This window comes from Leptonychotes weddellii, chromosome 7, assembly GCF_054177405.1.
Source record: "Leptonychotes weddellii isolate Sample4059 chromosome 7, ASM5417740v2, whole genome shotgun sequence".
NCBI lineage: Eukaryota > Metazoa > Chordata > Mammalia > Carnivora > Phocidae > Leptonychotes > Leptonychotes weddellii.
In genome coordinates this window covers 54,226,589-54,248,936 of record NC_138375.1, presented here as the reverse complement: position 1 = coordinate 54,248,936, position 22,348 = coordinate 54,226,589, and the positions used below count along the sequence as shown (strand labels likewise).

The 22,348-nt window shown below is 42.8% G+C and overlaps 2 protein-coding genes across 4 annotated transcripts in view; one reads left to right on the top strand and one right to left on the bottom strand.

The window, feature by feature from the left end:
• The window catches only part of DOCK2 (dedicator of cytokinesis 2), a 386,690-nt gene that overhangs the window by 158,374 nt on the left and 205,968 nt on the right, over positions 1–22,348 (bottom strand). The window lies entirely within an intron of this gene.
• Positions 1–22,348, top strand: part of INSYN2B (inhibitory synaptic factor family member 2B) — a 109,516-nt gene that overhangs the window by 64,028 nt on the left and 23,140 nt on the right. The window contains exon 2 of one of the 3 annotated variants that reach the window (XM_081826296.1): positions 13,961–14,112. The exons of 1 other annotated variant lie outside the window; for it this stretch is intronic. The gene's annotated coding sequence lies outside the window, so the exon portion shown is untranslated. Of the gene's footprint in view, positions 1–13,721; positions 14,113–22,348 lie in introns of those variants that run through there. One more of the 3 variants, XM_081826297.1, reaches the window with a different exon arrangement.

Here is a 22,348-nt window from a genome sequence, read left to right as displayed (position 1 = left end):
ATTCCTTTCTCTAATCATTCCAACCTTAGCCTATCTCATAACTTGGGGACCACATTCAGAAGACCAAATGTCCTGATTTGAAAGTAAATTTTAAACATAGAATAGAAGGAAGCATATTCTTAGAGCATATATGAGTATACCTAAATGTACCTGAGGAGTCAGAATTATATTTGCAAATAGCACAAGAATGTGCTTGTGTACTTTATTGATTTTCCACAGCTATTAAAAATGCCTTAATAAATCTAATTGCTACCAATGGACCAGCTATAAAAATAAAGCCTGGCTTAAATTAAAGGTGAAGCTATTAACATTTGTCCTAAAGCCTATAAAGACTCTAATGAGTTCCTCTCCGGCATTAGTGAACTTGAACCTTAACTGAAATGGGACTGCAAAACCCATTGGGATTTTCCTTGTTCTGTTGTTCATTAAAAGCTTTTCCTGGGAATGGCTTGATCTAAATTGTTCCATAGGTGCTTAGATGAAGACAGAGCAAGTGAGGATGTAAACACAGCACTTCAATAGAGATTGAGAATATTTTATAAAATACAAATGTTTCAGGAAAACATGCCTGTGCAAGAGATGTTTAGTTATGGGTATAGAGCAGTAGTAAGCACTGGGGCTCTGCGGTAGGGCTTCTCAACTGCGGATCTATTGACATTTTGGTCTGGATGATTCTTCATTGTAGAAAGCTGTCTTGTATATTGTAGGATGTTTAGAATATCCCTGGCTTCTATCTGCTAGATGCCAGTAGCAACCTCCTCCCAGTTGTGACACCAAAGATGTCTCCAGACTTTCTAAAATGTCTCCAGGAGTCAAAATTGCCCCTGGATGAGAACCACTGCTCTAGACAAAGTCAGACCTGCTTCATTTGCCCCTCTGCCATTTCCAGCTGTGTGATCTTGAGAAACCTTAATTTCCTCATATGTAAAATAGGGATAATTGCACTTCCATTTGCACGTGGTCGTTTGTGAGGATTAAATTAGATAATGCATGTAAAGCATTTACCATAATGTCTAGCAAATAGTCTTTGCTAAGTGGTAGTTACCATTATCATTAACTACTTTCACTTTCTAAAATGTTCCAAGCAAACAAGCCACAGACCCTAGCTCCTTCTCTGCACAAGCCCAATGATCAGGCACTTCTGCAAGAGAGGTAGAAATGGTCTTGTGCTTCTTCTTCCAATGGGAATTTCTCCCACATGCTGGATTCCTGGTCTAGGGGCTGCAGCCTGTGCCTCCCCAGAAGGAGGAGAAAGAGGTGGAGGAGGAGGAAGAAGAGTTGGAGGACCAGGATCCCTACTTGCTCCTTGGTGCTTCTCTGGCAAAGGGAGTGGGGACACCAGGGTGTGGCCTGGGACCCTTGTGGGGGTTGCGGGTAGAGTGCGGGGATCTGGGGGTCCAGGCAGGGACTCCTGGCTAGGTAAGCAGGGAGGTGGTGGTTCGGCTGAAGGGCAGCCCTTATCCATTCAACCAGAGATGGCCTGTTTCCATACCTTGGCTATTGTAAGTCGTGCTACAATAAACATAGGGGTGCATGTATCTTTTCAAAAAAAAAAAGAAAGAAAGAAAAAAGAAATAGCCAAAAGAATCTTCCCAAGAACTCTCTCCTGGAAAAGCATTGTTACTGCTTCCAGATGAAAGCAGGCTCTTCTCCTAATATAGGGCTTATTAATATGACCTGGACACCTTGATTTATCTTCAGTAGCCCAAAGAATAATGCAAACCAAATGCAAAGCCAAGTTGCCTGTCAGTAAGCAAAAAACCCATTTCATTAGTGAACAAAACACCTCAATGACCATCCGATGTGGATCCCAGATGCATTGCTAGCCACGTTTTGCTTCATTTTGATTGGCATTTCTAAAATCTCACATTTACATTTGTACATCTTTCCATCTAGGGATCATGATAGATCATAAGCTCCATGAGGGCAATGACTCTGCTCTGTTCACTGCTGCATTCCCAGTGACAAGGACAGTGCCCGGCTCAGAGAAGGATTCAATAAATATTTATTGAATGATAGTATTTCCCTCTAAACAGCATTTGTATTCTCAGTACCATGATCATTGCCTTTTTGCACATTTCAGCAGAAGGTTGCTGGCTAGCAGTCTTTCTTCCTCAGCCCCTAAATCCCCTGTAGTCTTTACAGAGCTTAAATTTAGGATTGCTCCTAATTCATTTTGACAGTGAAGCAGGGAGGCCAGGAATGGTTTGCCCCTGGCAGGGTGATTTGGTAGAAAAACAATGAGCTTTGGTGACTAGCTAATCCCAGCTCTGACACTTCCTAGGTGTGTGACCTTGGATAGTTTAAATCATTGCTTTAAAATTCGGCTCTCTCCTCTATCAGAAATGGAGATAACAATAGTACCCTAAAGGTTGTGGTGATAATTAAGACAAATGATCATTTGGTGGCTAATATTTATTGAATTCTGGCCATAAGCATACACTGCCTTGCGTAATCCTTGGAATATCATAGAAGTTAGCACTATTATCATTCCTATTTTACATATGAGGAAACTGAGGCTCTCTTAGCAAGCATCAAAGCCTGTATTTGGTCTCAGAACTTTCTCACCATCCAAGGCTCTTTGCACAATGTCTGATGTGTAGTAGACACTCCATATTTATTGAATGAATTAAAAATTAGTGAAAAAAAAGGTCAAATCTGGGATCACTTAGTCTCAGTGTGAGAAAAATGTCTTCATATTCATTTGCAATTAGTACTCCATCTACTTCTAATGGCCCAACACCTGCTAAAATATTAAACATAGCATAAGAGAAAATGTTTATGGGTGAAATGGAATAGAGTTTTTCCCAAGGCAACAAACATTTTAGATATAGTCAGGTTCAAGAGAATTGATTTTAGGAAATCAATTTGATTCCTCATATGAACAGTTAGACATCCTCTTGTCAGTAAAATTTCCCTGGCTGCTATTGGTACCCCAAAGTATTCTCCCTGGGTTCAAGTCTGAAAAGGGCAGAGAAGCCATATTGCATCAGTGGTGAGCACAACACACAGGAATGATGTGGAACTCCTAGGTGTAGTTTGCTGGCCAATTTGCTGACCACCTCCTGGGCACTCTCTACCACAGCATATGACATGGTGCATCTGTCCCAGCCCTGCCCATACCTCTTTGTTTCAGTTTAATTCTGGACATCACACAAGCCCATACACAAGGTCTGATGAGTGAACTGTGTTACCCTGGAAGGAGTTCATTACTTTGTGACTGCTCCCAACATCCTTTGTCCTGGGGAAGCCTGAAGCTATTTAGATTTAGAACCCAGTTTTAAATTATTCCTGCAGAAAGGAGAACGCAGAGGTTGCAAAGGGGCAGCTTTCAGAGGTTTTTGGTTTGGCCCCCAAATTATTTAAGAAGTTTTAATCAGTTACCAACAATTAAAAGTTGGGATTTTTTAACGTCAAATTCTGACTTCTTTCAAAAACTCGTTAGCTCTAATCATACTGGACTAGGATATCATTTGACAACGAGGGCGGCAGCTGAGCAGCAACCGTCCCCTTGATGGCATATTTCTCTCTGCCAATTTTCCCCCCAGCCTCCTTCACTCACCTAAATTACTCTGAATGCATGTGGGTTCACAACGCTTACAAACCCCACTGTAGAAAAAAAATAATGGTATCTCATTTCACCGAACACTCTCCAGTACCTCATCTAGTTTCGCCCACAGCCCAGGGAGAGGGTTATGACTAGTATCTCCGTTTTGTAAATGAGTAACTGAGGTTCAGTCAGAGAGTTTTGATGGCTTGCTCAGGGTCACACAGTTGGAAAGTGGAAGAGCAGAGATTCAAACTTAGGTCCCCCTGGTTCCAGAAGCCAGTTCCTTCCCTGTAACTGAACTGCTTTGTTTGGGGACCAATGGCCAAGATGCCCCTAGACCTCTGTGCAGACACTCCCACATGGAGATGGGTCTTTGTTAGGAGAGATTTGGATGGTGAGTAACCCAAAATTACCTCCGTAGAGTGTTACTGAAGGGAATTGCGGTGTGGTTAATGCAGTTAAAGCTCAGTGAGCTGTGACCACCCATGGTGTCTGTGTCAGACGGCCACTGCCCATTTAAATGTTGAGGAGCCTTCCTAATTGACTGAAGAGCCCTTGCTAGGGGGAGGAGTCAACTGGGAGGCCTCCATGTGACTGAGAAAGGATGAGTTGAGGGGGCTCCTGAAGTTGCCGGCATCCTAACGGCCATGATCCCAGCCAGCCCTTCCCCTCCCCACCCCTACAGGTTCTCCTCCTGCCCATCTGCGTCCCTCCCCACAATGCCTGTTAAGGAGAAGCTACCCAGAAATGAGGCCTCAAAAGTGTGTTTGAATGCGTTGGTAGAAATCCCATACACAGGTAGCTGATGCAGAGAGAACAAGCGGCTCTTTAAAAAATGAAACACATCTCAGCTACTTGGCAAGCCCAATGAAAAAGGGAAGAGGGACAACTTCCATTAAGTCTCAGAGGGAAAACCCTCCTCAAAGCCAAACAAAACCACTTCCTGGGGCCCAGATCACCAGGCTTCTTGCCAAAGACTCCATCAACACATCACTTTAACCCAAGAAATGTACAAAGGATCCAGACTGCCCCAGGAAATGTGTTACCTTCCCCTTCCCTCAAACCCATCAGAAACTTTTTTCATTTCTTTTCTTGTTCAGATTTATTTATTTATTTGAGAGAGAGCATGAGCAGGAAGGGCAGAAGGAGGGGAGAGAGAATCTCAAGCAGACTCTGCTCTGAGCGCAGAGCCTGATGAGGGGCTTTATCCAATGGTCCTGAGATCACAACCTTAGCTGAAACCAAGAGTCAGATGCTTAACTGACTGCATCACCCAGGCACCCCACCATGGGATGCTTTTCACTGCCCTCAGAGTGAAGTGCAAACTCCCTGACTTAGGTGATAAAGCCCCCACAAACCTTTTTCTAGACTTATCTCTGGTCTCCTGCCTGTCCTGAGTACCTTCTACCCTCTGGTTCCTCCAAGAATCTGCTCCCTCCTAGTTCCATACTCAGAGACCTTTGAATCTAGTGTTTCCCAAGTGTTTCCCTCCCCCTTTGCCCACCCCCAAACCCTTCACCTAGTTAAGTCCTACTTATCTTCCATGCTCACACCTTCCTTTGAAGAAATTCCTTTACCATGGCCTCTCACACTCAAATTACCACAAAAATGTCAGGGATGCATGCCACTCCTGTGGATTCCTACAGCATGTGACTTCCTCGTAGTGGGTGGTTATCACATTGCATTTAAATTAACCCTTTTCTTTCTTTCTTTTTTTTAATTTAAATTTTACTTAGTTAACATACAGTGCAATATTGGTTTCTAGAGTAGAATTCAGTGATTCATCACTTACATACAACACCCAGTGCTCATCACAAGTGCCCTCTTTAATACCCATCACCCATCTAACCCATCTCCCACCCCCTTCCCTCCATCTACTGTCTGTTTGTTCTCTGTTGTTAAGAGTCTCTTACAGCTTGTTTCCCCCTCTCCGTTTTTTTCTTTCCCCTTCCCTTATGTTCATCTGTTTTCTTTTTTTTTTTTTAAAGATTTTATTTATTTATTTGAGACAGAGAGAATGAGATACAGAGAGCATGAGAAGGAGGAGGGTCAGAGGGAGAAGCAGACTCCCCGCCGAGCAGGGAGCCCGATGCGGGACTCGATCCCGGGACTCCAGGATCATGACCTGAGCCGAAGGCAGTCGCTTAACCAACTGAGCCACCCAGGCGCCCCTACGTTCATCTGTTTTCTGTCTTAAATTCCACATACGAGTGAGAGCATGTGGTATTTGTCTTTCTCTGATTGACTTATTTCATTTAACATAGTACATTCAAGCTCCATCCACATTGTTGCAAATGCAAGATTTCATTGGAATATTACTCAGCCATTAAAAAGGCCCTTTTCTTTTATGACTCCTCACTACCTTGTGAAATCTGGGGGAGCATCTCAGCTCACTGCTGTATCCTCAGTACCCATCCCAATTCCTACAGATCAAGGGTGCTTGGGAAGGATTTGCGGAAGGAACATACACATGAGCAGGAATAGCCCTTTTTAGAGGGCTCTCCACTCTATAAAACACCCAGCACCACATTGGAAACCTTAGTTCCCAAGTGGCCCCCAAAGGCCCTCAGGAGCATGCAGCCTATAAAGCAGTTAAGACTCAGTATTTTCTACTTCTCTCAGCCCAGATCAAGGCCTTCCCCACAATGGGCCTTCTACTCTACCTGATTTAAACACATAGAAGGTAGGAGCATGAGCTCTGAGACAGATTTCTGATTCAAACCCCTGTGGTACTATTTGTTGCTATGGAAGCTTAGAAAAGTCACTCAACTTCTCTGTGCCTCAGCTTCCTAAAATGGGGCTCACTGCATAGCTGTGAGGATTAAATGGAATCACGTTTACAACCTTTAAAACAGAGCCTGATCCATAGTAAGTGCTCAGTGCTATTGGTTATTATCATGCCTCTTCACTCCTATGAGACTTCTTAGCAGTTCATCAGCTCCTTTTGGGGGGAGCTAACACATGCCTGGACTAATCTGTTATTACTCTCCTGCATTTCCTTGGTCTTTTTAGTATTTCTACAGTGTAGCATAATCCCTGTGAGTCCAGATGCAGTCTCATCTAAATCATGGTTCCTGTAGTAATCTTGCACAGAGAGCTGGAGAACCAAACAGCTCACTTGACTGGGTGGTCTTTCTCTTCTGAAAGGTGATGCTTTATATGGGAAGGTGCACACCATTCATGTTGCAAACCTGAAAGTAGGAGACTTCACTTCCCCCAGAGCCACATGCTCCTACAAGATGACCACCACATAGAAGAACAAGGTGTGTTCCTTATCAAAAGATATAAGCAAACTATGGTCACATCATAGCCCACGGCTGAGAGGATCCAGAAAATCCCTTCAAGTGGCCCTGGAAAACCCTAGTTGAAGTCATCAGTCTAAAAGACTCAGAATATTGTTTTCCAACTCAAGTCAACTCCAATAAAATGAATATCCTCACTCCACATCATTTCCCCCCTTGCCACCACCAATAACCAATCTATTACCAAGTTTAACCAAAGTAATTTTTGGAATTTATCCAATATTTTGAAATGAGAGGCTCATTTCATTATTATTACCCAGTCCAACCGCTTCCATTTCTCACCTGGATGACTGTAATAGTCACATTGCTGTCATCCTGGTTCTATTTTTGTCCCTGTCCAACACATTTTTCTCAGGATGACCATAAAAGTAATTTTATTTTATTTTATTTATTTTTTTTAAAGATTTTATTTATTTATTTGAGACAGAGAGAATGAGAGACAGAGAGCATGAGAGGGAGGAGGGTCAGAGGGAGAAGCAGACTCCCTGCTGAGCAGGGAGCCCGATGCGGGACTCGATCCCGGGACTCCAGGATCATGACCTGAGCCGAAGGCAGTCGCTTAACCAACTGAGCCACCCAGGCGCCCATAAAAGTAATTTTAAAACACAAATATGTTCCTGTCTCTCTGTCTCTGTGTGTCTCCCTCTCTCTCCCTCCCTTTCTCCCCACATACACACCACTTTAAATTCTTAAAATAATTGTGTTGCTTTCAGAATCAACCAAAAGACTTAACATGGCCTTCAGGACCAACCTTATTGCTCCTGTTTGTCCCTTTAGGGCCACAATTGTTCTGCTCCCTGGGCTTCAGCTAGAGTGGCCTTATTTAGCTGTTACAGAGGCCAAGCACCTCTTGACTCAAGGCTGGCATGAATAGTATTCTTTTGCCTGGAGCACTCTCTTTCTATGCCTACCCCTCGATAATCCTTATGTAATGCCCACCATCTCTCCTGAACTTAAATGTCACTTCTTCAGAAAGTACTTCTCTTACCCCTGATGGAAATCTGGTCTCCCTATTATTCTCTCATAGGACCGCATTTTTTTCTCACAACACTTAGCATAGTTTATAATTATGTATTCATGATTAACTTATTTTTTCATTCTATGTGTCAAAGGCATGTGTAACTGCTAATCAAAGCTTCTAATCAGTAACAGTGGATCAAGAAGACAACATTCTTGAGATAACTACAGCCAAAACAGAGACACCTGACATTTAAGTTTACTTCATAGATGTGAACTTTACCTAAGCTCCAGAAGATCTGTTTGGCCTATAGAATCCTTCATACCTCCTGTCAGCCAGTCTTCTCCTGACATTTGCCACTTGCCCTTTCCCCACTACAATAACCAAGTTAGGATGAAAGGAACAACTTTCATCTCCCTGTCTAAATTAGGCACATCCTCAAGTCTGTTGCTTCCTCTTCTTCACATACTTGAATTCCTACTCATCCTCAAAGTCATGGCTCAGGTGTCCCATCCACTGGGAAGAATCTCCTGACTACAGCAACAGGTTAGGCACCCTGAAGGTGGCTTTCCACAGTACCTTGACCTTGTTTGGAGCTTGCCTCTTACCATACTATCTATAACTTGCCCATTTCATCCTTTAGACTTGAGAACTTAAAGGTACTCCTGATGCCCAACGTGATGTTTGGCACATAGGGAACATAGTGGTTGCTTGGTAGAAGTAAATGGAAGAAAGAAGGGAGAGAAGGAGAAAGGGAGGGAGGGAGGGAAGGGAAAGGAAAGGAAAGGAAAAGAGAGTTTATGATTTCTAGGGCTGCAAAAAACAAAACAAAACAAAAAGGATAGGACATTTTGTGAGAGCCCCATGAACTTAGTGGAGAGAGATGATATAAATGGAAAATCAATACCAATTAGTATATGATTAGGGAAGAGATGCCTGATAGCATTAATTAGTGCTGTAAGAGTCCAAATATTTTTTCCTGGGAAACCTGATACCAAAAAAAGTGAGGAATAAAAACTTCTAGAGTTTAAAAAAAAGCACAATATGAACATTAGGGACACCCATTTGTTAGGCAGTCTTCATGTGTCAACAAGGAGTGGAAAGGAACATTGTGAGCCTCACCTTTGATAGCAGTATCTTCCCCAAATAAAATGTGATATGCGGAGAGGTCCATTTCCAGAACATTAATATCAAACAAAGAAATCTAAGCCAAGGGCCTTCTAGACCTGCTCCAATCCTACGTCTCCAAGTGGCTCTGCACAGCCCAGGACAAAAATTCATATTCTCCATTACTGATCTTTTGGCCCTACAATCCTCAGATCCACCTGAGGAGGCTCATTTCTGACACACACAGAGACTGCAATCATTGATTTTGGTGCAGACTTGACATCATATTTCTAGATAGGCAGTAGGCAAAATTTCCTTCCATGATCCCATTACAGCTGCCTCTGCAGGGAGAAAGCTAGGAGTACTGGCCCCATTTACAGACAGTGAAATAGAAGGTTCAAGGCAGGATGCCAGGCACTCTCAGTATTGAAAGCCCTTGCTCTGCCTAATGAGCCATACTCTCTGGGCATCCTTGAGGAAAGGAGAGGACATCATTCAATTTGATTTAGTTCAGTTCAACAGTCACTTTGTCATCATCATTCTCAGTGATGACATTTATTGAGCTCATACTAAGGGCCTGGCACTATGTCTCATTATCTCTTTTAATCCACACACATCAGCCATTTGAGATAGGTCCCACTTACTTGCCATTTTGCATTTTATATATTAGGAAACCAAGGCTCAGAGAGTATATACCATTCATCTAAACCAAATTTAAACCCAGATCTATCTGACTCTATAGCCCGAGGTCTTAACCACTGGATACTACTACTGAAACCACCATTCTACCACCTTTTGTTTCTTCCCATTAGCCTCTGTGGTTGCTTAAATTTTCCATCTGGTCATCTGACTTGCTACTTCATATAATTATAGGGATTGGCAAACATCTTGCTCACAACCTGTTTGTGTAAATAAGGTTTATTGGAATGCCACCATGCATATTTACTTATGTATTATTATTTAGAGGTGCTTTCATGCTACAATGGCAGAGGTGAATAGTTGTAAAAGAGACCACATGGCATCAAAAGCTGTAAATATTTACTATCTGACTCTTGTAGAAATAGTTTGCCAATCTCTGATACACTAAGCAACCACTGTGCTAAAAGCTTAACTTTTATTTTCTCGTTTAACTTATAGTACAATTGTGTGTGTGTGTGTGACTATGTGTGTAGGGGGTACTCAGATCAATCCTATTTTACAAATAAGGAAACTGAGTCTCACAAAGTTCAGAGCTAGTAAATGATAGAGCCATAATTTAAACCCAGGCAGTCAGGCTCTAGAACCCATGCTCCTAACCATAAGCTACAGATGTCTGTTATCAGGCAAGCTCTCCAATGGAACTGCTTGTACGATGCTGAACAAGATATGGCACTGCCCAAAGGAGCCCTGCTGAGGATGAGAGGACAGCAGCCCAGGTGATAAGTACCCTGATGGAAGAGAGCTGGGTTGGGACTGTGGGAGCCTGGGGGATACACACTTGCTTGTGCTGATTGCAGCTGGGATACACAGAGGAGGTTGGGGCAGGTAATATAGTCACTTCCAAAAAGGAGAATGTTGCCCCAAATCTACTGACAATTGCTTGGCCAATTGATTTTCTAATAGTCTTTATCTTAAATAGTAATTTTAAAAAGTGACTTGGTAGCCAGGCTACCCCTTGATTTCTAACTGAGCAGCTTTGTAGGGAATGGTTTTTGTTAGAGTCGTTAATCCACATTTAAGGGAGACAAACTCAGTCTCTCTTTTTGAGAATCTGTTCCCATCCTATATAAACTTGGAGAATATGGAAGTGGCCTGGGATTCAGGGTCATCTCTATGCTCCCTGACACTGCAGTGAGCTTTCCCACATGGGCCTGAAGGGTGGCCATATAGACAACATTTGCATGGACAGGGACTGCAGGGGTCACTTCCCTGCACTGTTGGATTACTTGGGTTTGGGTGAATTTATGTCTTTAGCTGAAACTCAATTTGCATTCTTGAGGTATTCTACCACGGAGTTCTGGTTCTGTTTTCAGAAACATTGCAGAACAGTGCTACTCCCCACTTGATGTGGTAAGGAAGTCTTCAAAGGAAACATCATGTTTCTCCCAACCATTTCTTTTTTGGGGGGTTAAAGAGCTCACATTCCTCATGGTTCGTCTCTCCCTCTGATTTCAAAAAAAAAAAGAACTCACATTCCTTCAACCATTTTTACTATGATACTTTTTTCAAATCTCATCATAATTCTTTTTTCTCTTGGAGTTGAGGCCTGAATTTTAGATTTGCAAAAAAAAAAAAATTCATAATGAATATTCTTATGATAAGTTCTTCTTGGAGCTGAAGTATCTAGTGATGATATTATATACTTCCTAACACTAAGTAATGATAATGACATGTCTCATTGGGTTTCCCTTTCTGCCATGGGTTACTAGGAAGCTCACAGCAAAGTTTATGCTTGATTTTTTCCCTCTTTCTTAATTTGATTTTTTGCCTCCTATCTCCTGCCAATTACTATTGCTTTCAGTTTTATTGTATCTATTTTTTATGTAAACTATCTCATATATCCACTTCTATTTTACCAATCAATTCTCTCACCCACTAAGTGCAGCAGCTTTGCTGGTTCTCACACTTTGATAATAATGATGATGATGATGCCAATAGTAATGATACTAGTAATGATAAAAGGAGCCAACATTTATTAAGTGCCTCTGGCCAGACAGGCACTTTTCTGAATGCTCTACAAGTGTGACTTCATTGAAACCTTACAGTCATCCTATGAAGTAATATTATTAGCCAAATATTATAGATGGGGAAACTAAAGCACAGAGAGGTTAAGTAATTTACCCTACATTATAGATTCAGAAAATAGCAGAGCCAGTTTGAAACCTAGACAGTCCAAATTCAAAATGTATGTCCTTGTCTACTACGCTATACTAACTAAATTATCAGACCATTTCAAGCCATTCCACATCAACTCTGGGGCCAAAAGATTCTGGATCTCATCCTAGGGAATACTGATGTCGGCTTTGAGGACTTGCTCATCATTGCCCTCAGTAGTAGTGGTTTCTGGCTCCTTCATAGTCTGCCAGCATGCTCTGGGTACTCCTCCCAATCCTGTGCCCCTGTCCAGCAAGCCAGACTCAAACACAGCACTGGGATACAGAGAGACAGCCCCAGGTATTGGCCCAGCTGGGCTCATGGAGGGTGGCCAGGCTCTGGCCTGAGACCATATCATTTGTATAAAGGTCCATGTCCAGGCAAGACAAGGGCAAGGTGGGACAATCAGGGAACAATGCATAGGCTAGAAAACAGAAAAAAGGAAGATAGGAAGCCAAGAGTCTGCTGGCTGATCCTTACTATACCTATTATGTGCCAGATACTTAATTACATAAGCCAGTTATTCTTCTCATTCTGAAAGGAGGAACTGGAGTTCACAGAGATTAGGTGACTTGTTCTAGGTCATTCAGCAAGGTAGGTGTAAACATGGGAATAACTCTTTGTGGGAAAAAGATCTCACCAAATAAGTATAAGTATTTCATTCCAGAAGATGGAATGTCACCCCTATTCCTCGGGGCTGTGGTTAGAGTTGAAGATATGGAGGGAGGGCAAGACCCCCAGTGGCTGGAGTCTGAGGAATGCAAGGCACACTGGGGACTCCAGAAGCATGATCCTGCTCTCAGCAAAGAGGAGGCTGCTTCTCTCCAGGTTAGGCAGTGTGGGGAGGGACTTTGTTGAGTGCAGATGGCAAAGAGAGCCTCCGAGCCCTCAGGAAAGGGGTGCATGTACTCAGTTCAGTGCCTTTCTCCATTTTCTACCCTGGAGAGTGACAAGGGGGCAGGGGACAGGGGCTGGACTGGGTGTAGGCTGGACTGCTACCAGAAGGTAATGCTTGGCTCTCTGTGCATATGTTCTTGCCCTTGCAAGAAGGAAAGGAGGGAAGGAAAGTGGAAAGAAAGGAAGAGAAAGAAAGAAGAAAGAAGGAAGAAGAGAGAAGATATGAAACATGAACTTTTATGCTTTTGTAATTTGCCCAATATCGGTGTGTCACAGGAAGGCAAACACTGTGGGCCCATCAAGTGAGAGGCAATGAAAGGTGTCCTCACTGGCCTGTGATGTGGATGGGAGGCAGACGGGGCTTCACAACCAGCACGGGCAGAGAGCATATGGGAGAGCCAAAAGAGGACACTGGCTTCAGCAGTAGTCTGAGGTCCCTATAACAGAGGACCAGGGAGTCAGGAAGAAATGGACAACAAAAAGCCAGAGAGAGAGAGAGAGAGAGAGAGAGAGAGAGCTTCTTGGTCCCTTGGGAAAAAAAACAGTCTCACAAAGAACAACAACAAAACGAGAGGAGACATTTGATAGCATTTTCCCCTTAAACGTCATTTTTATTAATTCCACCCTTAATACTACTGGAGATTTGCCACAGCCTCCAGCAGGGACTTTCAGGTCCTGGAATTTTGTGCTATCTCTGTGTGACCTGGGGCCCAATGCATAATTGTAGTCATGAAAAGAATAAGAACAGTGGTAAGCATTGATTATTGAACACCTACTACGTGCCACACATGATACTGGCTGGGCACACCAGTTGCTCATCTCAGAAATGAAGGGTGGGCTCTTTAATAGCTCTGAAGTCCTCTGCTTCTGCAACTGCTGGCTGCCACTGAGCTCTCAGTTTATCTGTGATTAGATCCGACCATAAACTTCCCCCCCTTCCCTTCTCCTTGTTAAAATTCTGCAGTGTAGGCAGGGATCCAGAAGTGCAAAAGCCTTCATTGCAGTTGCCTGCCGATGCTTTGCAGTGCCACCGTAGATGGAGTACTGCAGAGTCCAGGGCTTGACAACTGTTCCTGGTGGGTGTGTGGTGTGTGTGTGTGTGTATGTCAGAGGTGGGGGTCCCTGGCAAGCCCAGGCTATCGGCTGCTTCTGGCCCTCACTCAAGGCAGCTCTGGTAGTCACTCAATTTCCTCCAGGCCCCAGGGAAGCTCCCTGATCTAATAAAGGTTTGAGGTCCTTGGGTATGCCAGACCACACTCACTCATCTTGGTCAAATCTTCTTTCCTTCTACAGTTTCCTCATCTGCAAAATGGAAGCGATAATGCCTGGTCTTGGCAGAACTTATTGTGAGGCTAAAATTGGCTGGTAAATCTGAAAACGCTGTGAAAACATTACATTGCTACTAAAGAGTGTGGAAGGGTCACTGGAGCCATTCTTATTTTAGTGTAAGTACAAGCACTTTAATCAACCAAATATGTCTGATGGCTTTACACAGGAACATAAATCTTTTTGGAATGGGAAGACTCTTCCAAGTTATTCAAAACAGCTGTAGATAATCTACAGGATGAAATTACCAAACGTAATCTCAGACTATATAAGAGGGAAACAGAGTTTCCAGGTGCCAGAGAACCAAAAAAGGTGCTACTAAAGGGGAAGGAGTTTCCTGCCTTCCACTGTCACTGGATCCCTCCCCCATACTGAAACAGGAAGCATCAAAGTCTCAACATTGAAAAAGAACCTAGAAGTGACCTGAGCCAACTCTACCCTATGAATGAATCTGTTTATAGGAATGCAAATCACTGGTCTATTTGTTGGCTTTTCTGGTCTTGAGCTGATGGAGAAAGGGGGTGAGGCATAATCACTCAACCCTGAACTCCCACTCCCAGCTGACATATAGAGTTATTCCTCTAATGATAAGTCCAAAAGAGGGCGCCTGGTTGGCTCAGTTGGTTAAGCGACTGCCTTCGGCTCAGGTCATGATCCTGGAGTCCCGGGATCGAGTCCCACATCAGGCTCCCTGCTCAGTAGGGAGTCTGCTTCTCCCTCTGACCCTCCTCCCTCTCATGCTCTCTGTCTCTCATTCTCTCTCTCGCAAATAAATAAAATCTTAAAAAAAAAAAAAAATAAGTCCAAAAGGGTCCAGATTCCCCCATATGTCTGAGCAGGCAGTTTTCCCAGTGTCTGGTCCCAGGAAGAACAAATCAAATTCTTTAAAGTCAAAAGGGTATAACCTAAAAAGTAGTAGAAAATGTCCCCAGTGATATAGAGAAATAGAAATGCAGTGAGAGATATCAGAAAAACCTTCTGGAAATGCTGAGTAAAATATGGTGATGTATCAGGCTATTGCTCTTTCCTCTACGAGAAAAAGCTGGACAAACTGGCCAGTACTTGCATCTGATGGTAGTAAAATTTCACCCAAGCTGGACATGACCTTTGAGAAGTAGCAGCAGAAGCACCCAGGGCTTCAAGCCAGGCGGACATGTGGACCAAAGAACTATCCCTGCAAGGGCAGGTACCCTAAGGTTTGTAGGAGAGGTAATTCCAAGAGATACTGAGTTCCCACCCTTGACAGTGAACAGCCATAGGAATGAGTCACTGACCCACATGTGCTTACTAAAGAGGCAGGAGAGAAGGCAAGAGAAGGGGCTGATGAGGAAGAAAAGAAAGGGAGAAGGGGACAAGGATGAGGAGGGAAAAGTGTGATGTAGAAGGGAACAAGAGAGGTGGCAGGGCAAAGAGAGTTGGGGGAGGAGACGAGGAGAGACGGCAAGAGTAAACAGAAGAGGAGAAGGAGGGAAGGCAGAAGGGAATAAAAGGAGAGAGGAGAAGGAACAAATGAGGAAGGTTTCTGCTGGATTTGTAACATTTTCTTTCTGAAGCTAAGCTGTGGGTTCACAGTGTTTGTTATGTTCACTATACTCTCCTCTATGCTGTTTTGCATGCCTGAAACATTTTATAATTTTCTAAAAAAGGAAGAGGAGGAAGAAAGACTAAGAATGAGGAGGAGGTAGAGGGAGATGGCAATACTATCTTCCCTGCTTTCTTTGACAAATGGAATCAGAGGGTTGGAGTGGTACAAAATAATAGCATTGGTGGCTTCTCCATCCATGTGAGAGGTCTTTGAGAGCATGATGCTGGTTTTGTCTACTAAACCTGGTTCCAAATGAGGTGCCTGAACCTGAACTAGGTGGAAGCCATTGTCCCTCTACCATCCTCACTGCTGCATTGGAAGATCAGAGCCTCCAGAATTTGGCACCCAGTTCCATTTCTGCTTCAACTCAGTGTGTCACCTAAACAGTTCAACATATGTTCCCTGAGCTCCTGCTCTGTGCCAGGAGCCATGCTGGGGACTAGGATGCAAACCAGTGACCCCTTTCTTCTTGAAGAGTTTATGGGTAGAGGAGAACTGCTCAGAACCCCGGTTTTCCCATCTGTGGAATGAGGGGTTTGCTTCAGTTATTTTCAACCTGGGCTTGCTTGAAACCCTAGGATTCCAGGGTGTGACTCAGAGTGACTGGAGGAGCACTGCATCCCGTTCTCTAGGACAGCTTAGCTTTATTCCATATCAGATATTGGGATTGGGCTTAAGCTTGGATTTAGAAATATGATTTCACAGCTAAAGAAGATCTGAAAACCATTGAATTAAATGGTCCCCAAGGTCTAAAGTTTTAAAGTTCTCTGTTGTATTTCTAAGGTCGTCGTATGATTCCTTGAAGACTCTAATGATAAGAATTCATTTGTTCTTTCATTTAGCAAATGCTTATTGAGGTTCTCAATAAATGTGGACAAAGACAGACAATCAGCAAATAAATAAAGAAGCTAATAAAATAGGGCACTGGCCACAGAGGACATGGAGGATGGAGAAGAGATTAGGGAGAGGACATTCTTGGAGCTGAGGCATCATCAGTGAGAGACCAACCTTGAAAAGATCTGGAAGAAGGGTAGTCCAGACAAAATGAATAGCCAGTGTAAAGGCCAGATGATGAAAATGAATCCTACATGTCCAGGACCGAGGGATCCAGGTCATAGAAAACAAGGGTGAAGGTGGTGTGACGTGAGATGGAGTCAGGAAGGTAATCAAGGCCAGGTGATATAGGTTCTTGCAGATTTTGTAAAGAGTTTGGACCTTACTCTAAATTCAGTAAGATGGCTTTGGGGAGTTTCAAAGAGGGCTCTGATGTGATCTGATTAAATTTTATAAAAATCACTCTGGCTGCTGTGTGGTGGATGGATGGTAAAGGGGGCAAAAATGGAGACCTCTCTTTGGTGGTACGGATGATAGATGATGGAGACGCAGGTATAAGTCACAGAAATTGTGAGAAAAGGTCAAACACGGCATGTTGAGAAATGAGAAAAAGATTTCATGATCACTACGTATCCAATACCTTTCTAGACTCCAAATATATGAGTTTTGATCTTAACCTTGCCTTTTGGTGTCTAATTCTGCTCCCAAGTACACTTTTGCTTAGCAGTTCCGGAAGGCAAAAAGAAAGCCAATTCCCTTTGGCTTCTTGACCATTTGGGGAAAGTGTAGACTCAGACAGACCCCAAAAATTTACCAGCTCTCTGTTCCTTATTGATAAGGCTGCTGGGGTAATTTTCAATTGGAAAGACAAACAAAGGCTTGGACCACAAACATTAACTCTTTAATCTCAGATGGGTATGCAGTAATGCTTGCCAACAGATCTGACCAAGCAGTTAACTGAATTTTAAGTGGAAGGTAATCTAAACTTGGATGTGAAGAACCACAAGATCCAGTGGTGAGTGATCAATAATTATTTCTGAAGTGTTTCCCAAAAAAACTCGGCACTGTGCCTCATACTTTGCAGAATATAAAAGGACTATAAGACATGTTCCTTCCTTTTATGAATGTACCCTTCAGCTGGGGGAAAATAACCAACACATAAAATAAACATCTGGCCGGCCAAATGGAGTGGGTGGATGGGGGTTGGGGGTCTCCACTAGAGCCCCAAGCTGGCATCAGGGGAGTTCGGGTTCCAGTTCAACCTCCATGACTTAGGGCAAACCATCTAATTTTTCTGGAACTGATTCTTCTTCCATAAAACAGGGGTAATGCTTCCCAACCTTCCTAGTAGGAATTACATGGGATTTGAAAATGCTTTGTAAGTCGTAAAGTGTGGTATAAATAGTAAGGGTTATTATTACTGACTCTAAGTACAGAAAGTGAAGGGAGATGGCAACGTGTCAGCAACTAGAGCCTTTTCTGAAAAACAAAAATCGAATCAAGCACCTCTTGCTCAAAAACCACCAATGACTCCCCGTTGCCTAAAGAAAGGTTAGCAAACTATGCCCGGCCCCTCTGGCCAAATCTGTTCCATCGCCTCTTTGACAAATGAAGTTTTACTGGAATACAGTCATAGCCATGGTGGGCATATTGTCTGGGACTGCTTTCCTGCCCTAACGGCAGTTGAACAGTTACAACAGAGATTGTATGGACAAGAAAGCTGAAAACATTTATATCTGGCCCTTTAGAGAGGAAAAAAAAAAATGACAACAAAAAAACCTGCTGACTCCCGGCCTAGAGGATAAAGTCTAACCCTATTTAAAATGTAAAGTCCCTTGATACCTGAAGCAGGATTTGAATATATAAAAGGAATCAAATACCTTCCTCCAAGTCATTCCCAACTCCGTACACCATTTTGTACCACTTCCAATGGACTCATCCCATACGAGGTGGCATTATCAGGTACTGTTTTTGTAATCTCTACAATGTTTATCATAGTCCCCAGGTCATAACGTGTTCTCAGTAAAGTTTAACCAAATTCAATCTGAGTCATAAATAGAGCAAGAGACCTACTCATGATATATCATTGATAACATTATCATTAAAAGGGAAAGCAATTTGTAAGTTAGTTAATTAGTTGCACAATATTTTATTCCATGACAACAACTATTCCATGCCACAGAAGCTAAGGCAAATTAGGTAATATGGGATTATGTTCATTGCTTTGACAAGAAGGAAACACCTGTTCTGTGTCAAGCTGGAGGTAAGGACCAGGGGTTCAAAGTGGACTATGACCGCCTTCTGCGCTCAAGGAGGCTGCAGTCAAGTTGGGGAAGCTGAAGGTCAGCAGATAGTCACTGCACAGGGAGACAATGCTAAAGTGGTACAGAAAGCATGGAGGTGGCAGGGAGATGGACAGGATGCCTGGGAATGCTATCATTGCACATTTCCTCCTGTATATTTACCTACAGCTTACTCTCCCAAGGAAAAGTAAGTGAGCCAAGGCCCACTCACATGTACCCCATGTGAGGATCTATCTGATGAGCTAACATTGACTGTGCTGGCCATTTTATATAGATAATCTCATTTAATCCTTACGACAACTCTGTGGTTTTACAAAGGCCAAGTCACTTGTTCCAGGTTAACAGTCAGAAAATGGAAGATTCTAGCCGAAGTCAATCATCAGCTAAAGCCTAGGCACTTAACCCTTTACTGTAGAGCCTAATTACATGGCAGAGAAGAAGACTAGGAGTCTATTCTAGAGAAAGTCTAAAGTTTCTGACCTATAGAGATAGTACTAAATGTTTCTGTACTTACTAAATGGACACTTGTTTCATGAGGACTATCCATTGTGGACCAAAGGCATGGCTGGAACATAACCAGTCAGTATGTGTTCAATAAGTCAATAATCAAGGGAGGAGAGAATAAAGTGTTGCAAAGATCAATAACTCCTAGCCACTGGGCATGCACCAAACCACTACAACTATCTCCGGGGAGTGATTCTGGATTCCAGACAAGATATTAATTAAGCCCTAACCACCAAGGGCTAGGGAACTCCCTACCAATTAATGGCCAGCTGGGAGCCTGTGAGACCTGAGGCCTACAGAGGGTCATTCCCTTTAGCCAGGCATACTCTCTAGGACATTATCTGTGCAAAGGTCAGGATGGATATTGTGGGCAGAAGAATTGGAATATAACTATGCATGTTTTAAAAGTGGAAATTTTGGGGGTGCCTGGGTGGCTCAGTCATTAAGCATCTGCCTTCGGCTCAGGTCATGATCCCAGGGTCCAGGGATCGAGTCCTGCATCGGGCTCCCTGCTCAGCAGGAAGCCTGCTTCTCCCTCTCCCATTCCCCCTGCTTCTGTTCCCTCTCTCGCTGTGTCTCTCTCTGTCAAATAAATAAATAAAATCTTAAAAAAAATAATAACAGTGGAAATTTTTATATTTGCTAAGCTTCCTAGGTTGTGTCTAGGACATAGTAGTTTCTACTTTGACCTAATTATTCAAATCGTCACTTTCAACTTTTCATTCCAAATGTAGTATAAACCAATAGACATATGGAAAAATGCCCAATCTTAAATAAATTTCATAATGAGAATAGTGAGATACAATTCTTTCCCTATTTGGCAGTGATGAAAAAAATCATCAGAAATTGACCAAACACAATGAAAAAGAGGCTCTGGTAAAAAGGCCTTTTCATGCAGTAATGGTGGAGTTGTATATTAGTAGAACTTACTGGAAGGAAAAGTGGTAATATCAATAAGATGTAAAATCTATGGGTACTTTGACCTGCTAATTCTTGTTCTAGGAATTTATTTGAAGGAAATAACTCTAAGGTTCACATACTTTAAAAATGCTATTTACAGCATTAATAAAACCAACTATTTTGAAACAACCTAAATATTAAATATTCACAAAAAAATACTATTTAAATAGGTCATGGTTAACCAGACAACAGAGTCCTAATTAGCCTACCTAAAAGAATGGTGTGAATCTACATGCCATAATGTGGAACCTTCTCCACACTGTTCAGTAAAAAAAGGCTTCTGTAAACCTGCATGTGTATGTAAGTGGCATGCAATGAATGTTGCGGATGTTACCAGCAAGTTGCCTAGAATAAACTTCACCAAATTGGTGGAACAGAGTGGCTCTTTCTGGGTGGTGAGATTTCAGGGGCTTGTTTCTTCTTCCTTTTTCTGATTATCTACATTATTTGAATTTTTACACAATGACCATGTAATATCTTTTAAAAATGGAAAACCAATAGTTTCTAAATATCAGAACTAAACGTCTCAAAGGCATATAAATTTTCTGGAGAAAAAGCAGGGCTAAACCAGAATAATGGCTGACTTTCAGAAGGAAAATGTGGAGGGATTTTGAAACCTGCCTGACAGCCTTACACAAGAAGTTTTGTCCTTCCCCAGTCTTGGAGAAGGCAGGAAGGGCCACTGGTTAGGAGCCTGTGCTCCAGGGTGAGTCCTTGGGTTCAAATATCAGCTCTATCATTTACCAGGTGAGTGATGGGGCAAATTACTTAACCTCATGTGCCTCAGTGTCCTCATTTACAAAATAAGGGACAGATAGCACCTGCCTCTAGGATTGTTGTGAGGATTAAGGACTAAATGAAAGACACTTACACAATGTCTGGCACATAGTCAATGATCAGTAAACATTAGCTCTTATGAAAACCAGCTTCACACCATTGTAGCCTAAGTAAGTTAAGTTATCCAGAATGAAGTGCTAATGAATAGTTAAAGGAGGGAGGAGGTAGTGGACAATTAGGCAAAGAAATCTACAAAAATAGACCTCCAAATATCTAGGCTCTGCAGCACAAACATTAAGGGTATGGGCTGTGTGGTTTCAGGCAGGTGACTTAACCTGACAAGTCTTAACTGCTCATTCTGCAGAATGGGGGTCATATACAGAAGGCCATTTTAAGGATTAAATGTCAAGTCTAACACAGTGCATGGTCATAGTAAGTTTTAAATACATATTTGCTACCATTAATAATGATAATTATTATCTACTATGAGATTAAGTAGTGAGCTCCCTGTCACTACAAGTAACCAGGTAGGCTTACTTGCTGCATGAAGAGGATGATACAGAGAGGACTTAGTCATAGAATGAAGGGACAGACTACTGTATTTTTCCAGATCTAAAACTTGAGCAGTCATTGAAACATGAAACTGATTGTGAAATTGGAGTTGTTCCCAGGACTGTCCTGCAGAGTGGCGTGGGAGCCCATAGCCAGCAGGGCTATCTCCCCGGAGAGCTACAGGATGCTATAGCTCTCAGAAGCCAGCCCCACTTTTCAGACAGGTGAGGCAAGTGTGAGATGGTTGCCCCCAACTCTGTCCATTCTCTGTCCCAAGAGTGGCTCTGCCTGCTCTGGAAAAACTGTGGAGAGTGTTCTGGCACCCACAACAAGGAAATCTGGCTGCGGATGAAGATGACAGTATTAAGAGCAATAACTAACCCTACTGACCGCATACTGAATGCTGAGCTTTGTGTTGAGAGATTTGCATAAATGTCTCATTGACTTCTCCCATCAAACCCATGCATCTGTGAGTGTCTATGCTATGAGCATCACCTGCATTTTACAGATAAAAAAAAAAATGAGGCTCAGAGAGGATAAGTATTATCCCAAACCCTTTAGCCAGGAAGGGACAGAGGTTTTAACTCAGGTCTAAGGTACATTCAGAATGTGAGGCGTAATTATAAGGCCTCATGACAACTTGGTAACTCATTAGCATTACAGATGGGTCCTATTCCCTTTCAGACCTGCCACTCAACAGTCCCAGCCCCACAGGCTTAGTTGGTCTTTCTCAAGGTAGCTGGGAGCCGAGAAAGCCAAAACTGCCATGGGCATTATCTAATAATTCCTGGCCAGACACCACACACAGAATACTCTCTCCAAGATAATCCAAGTACTTAG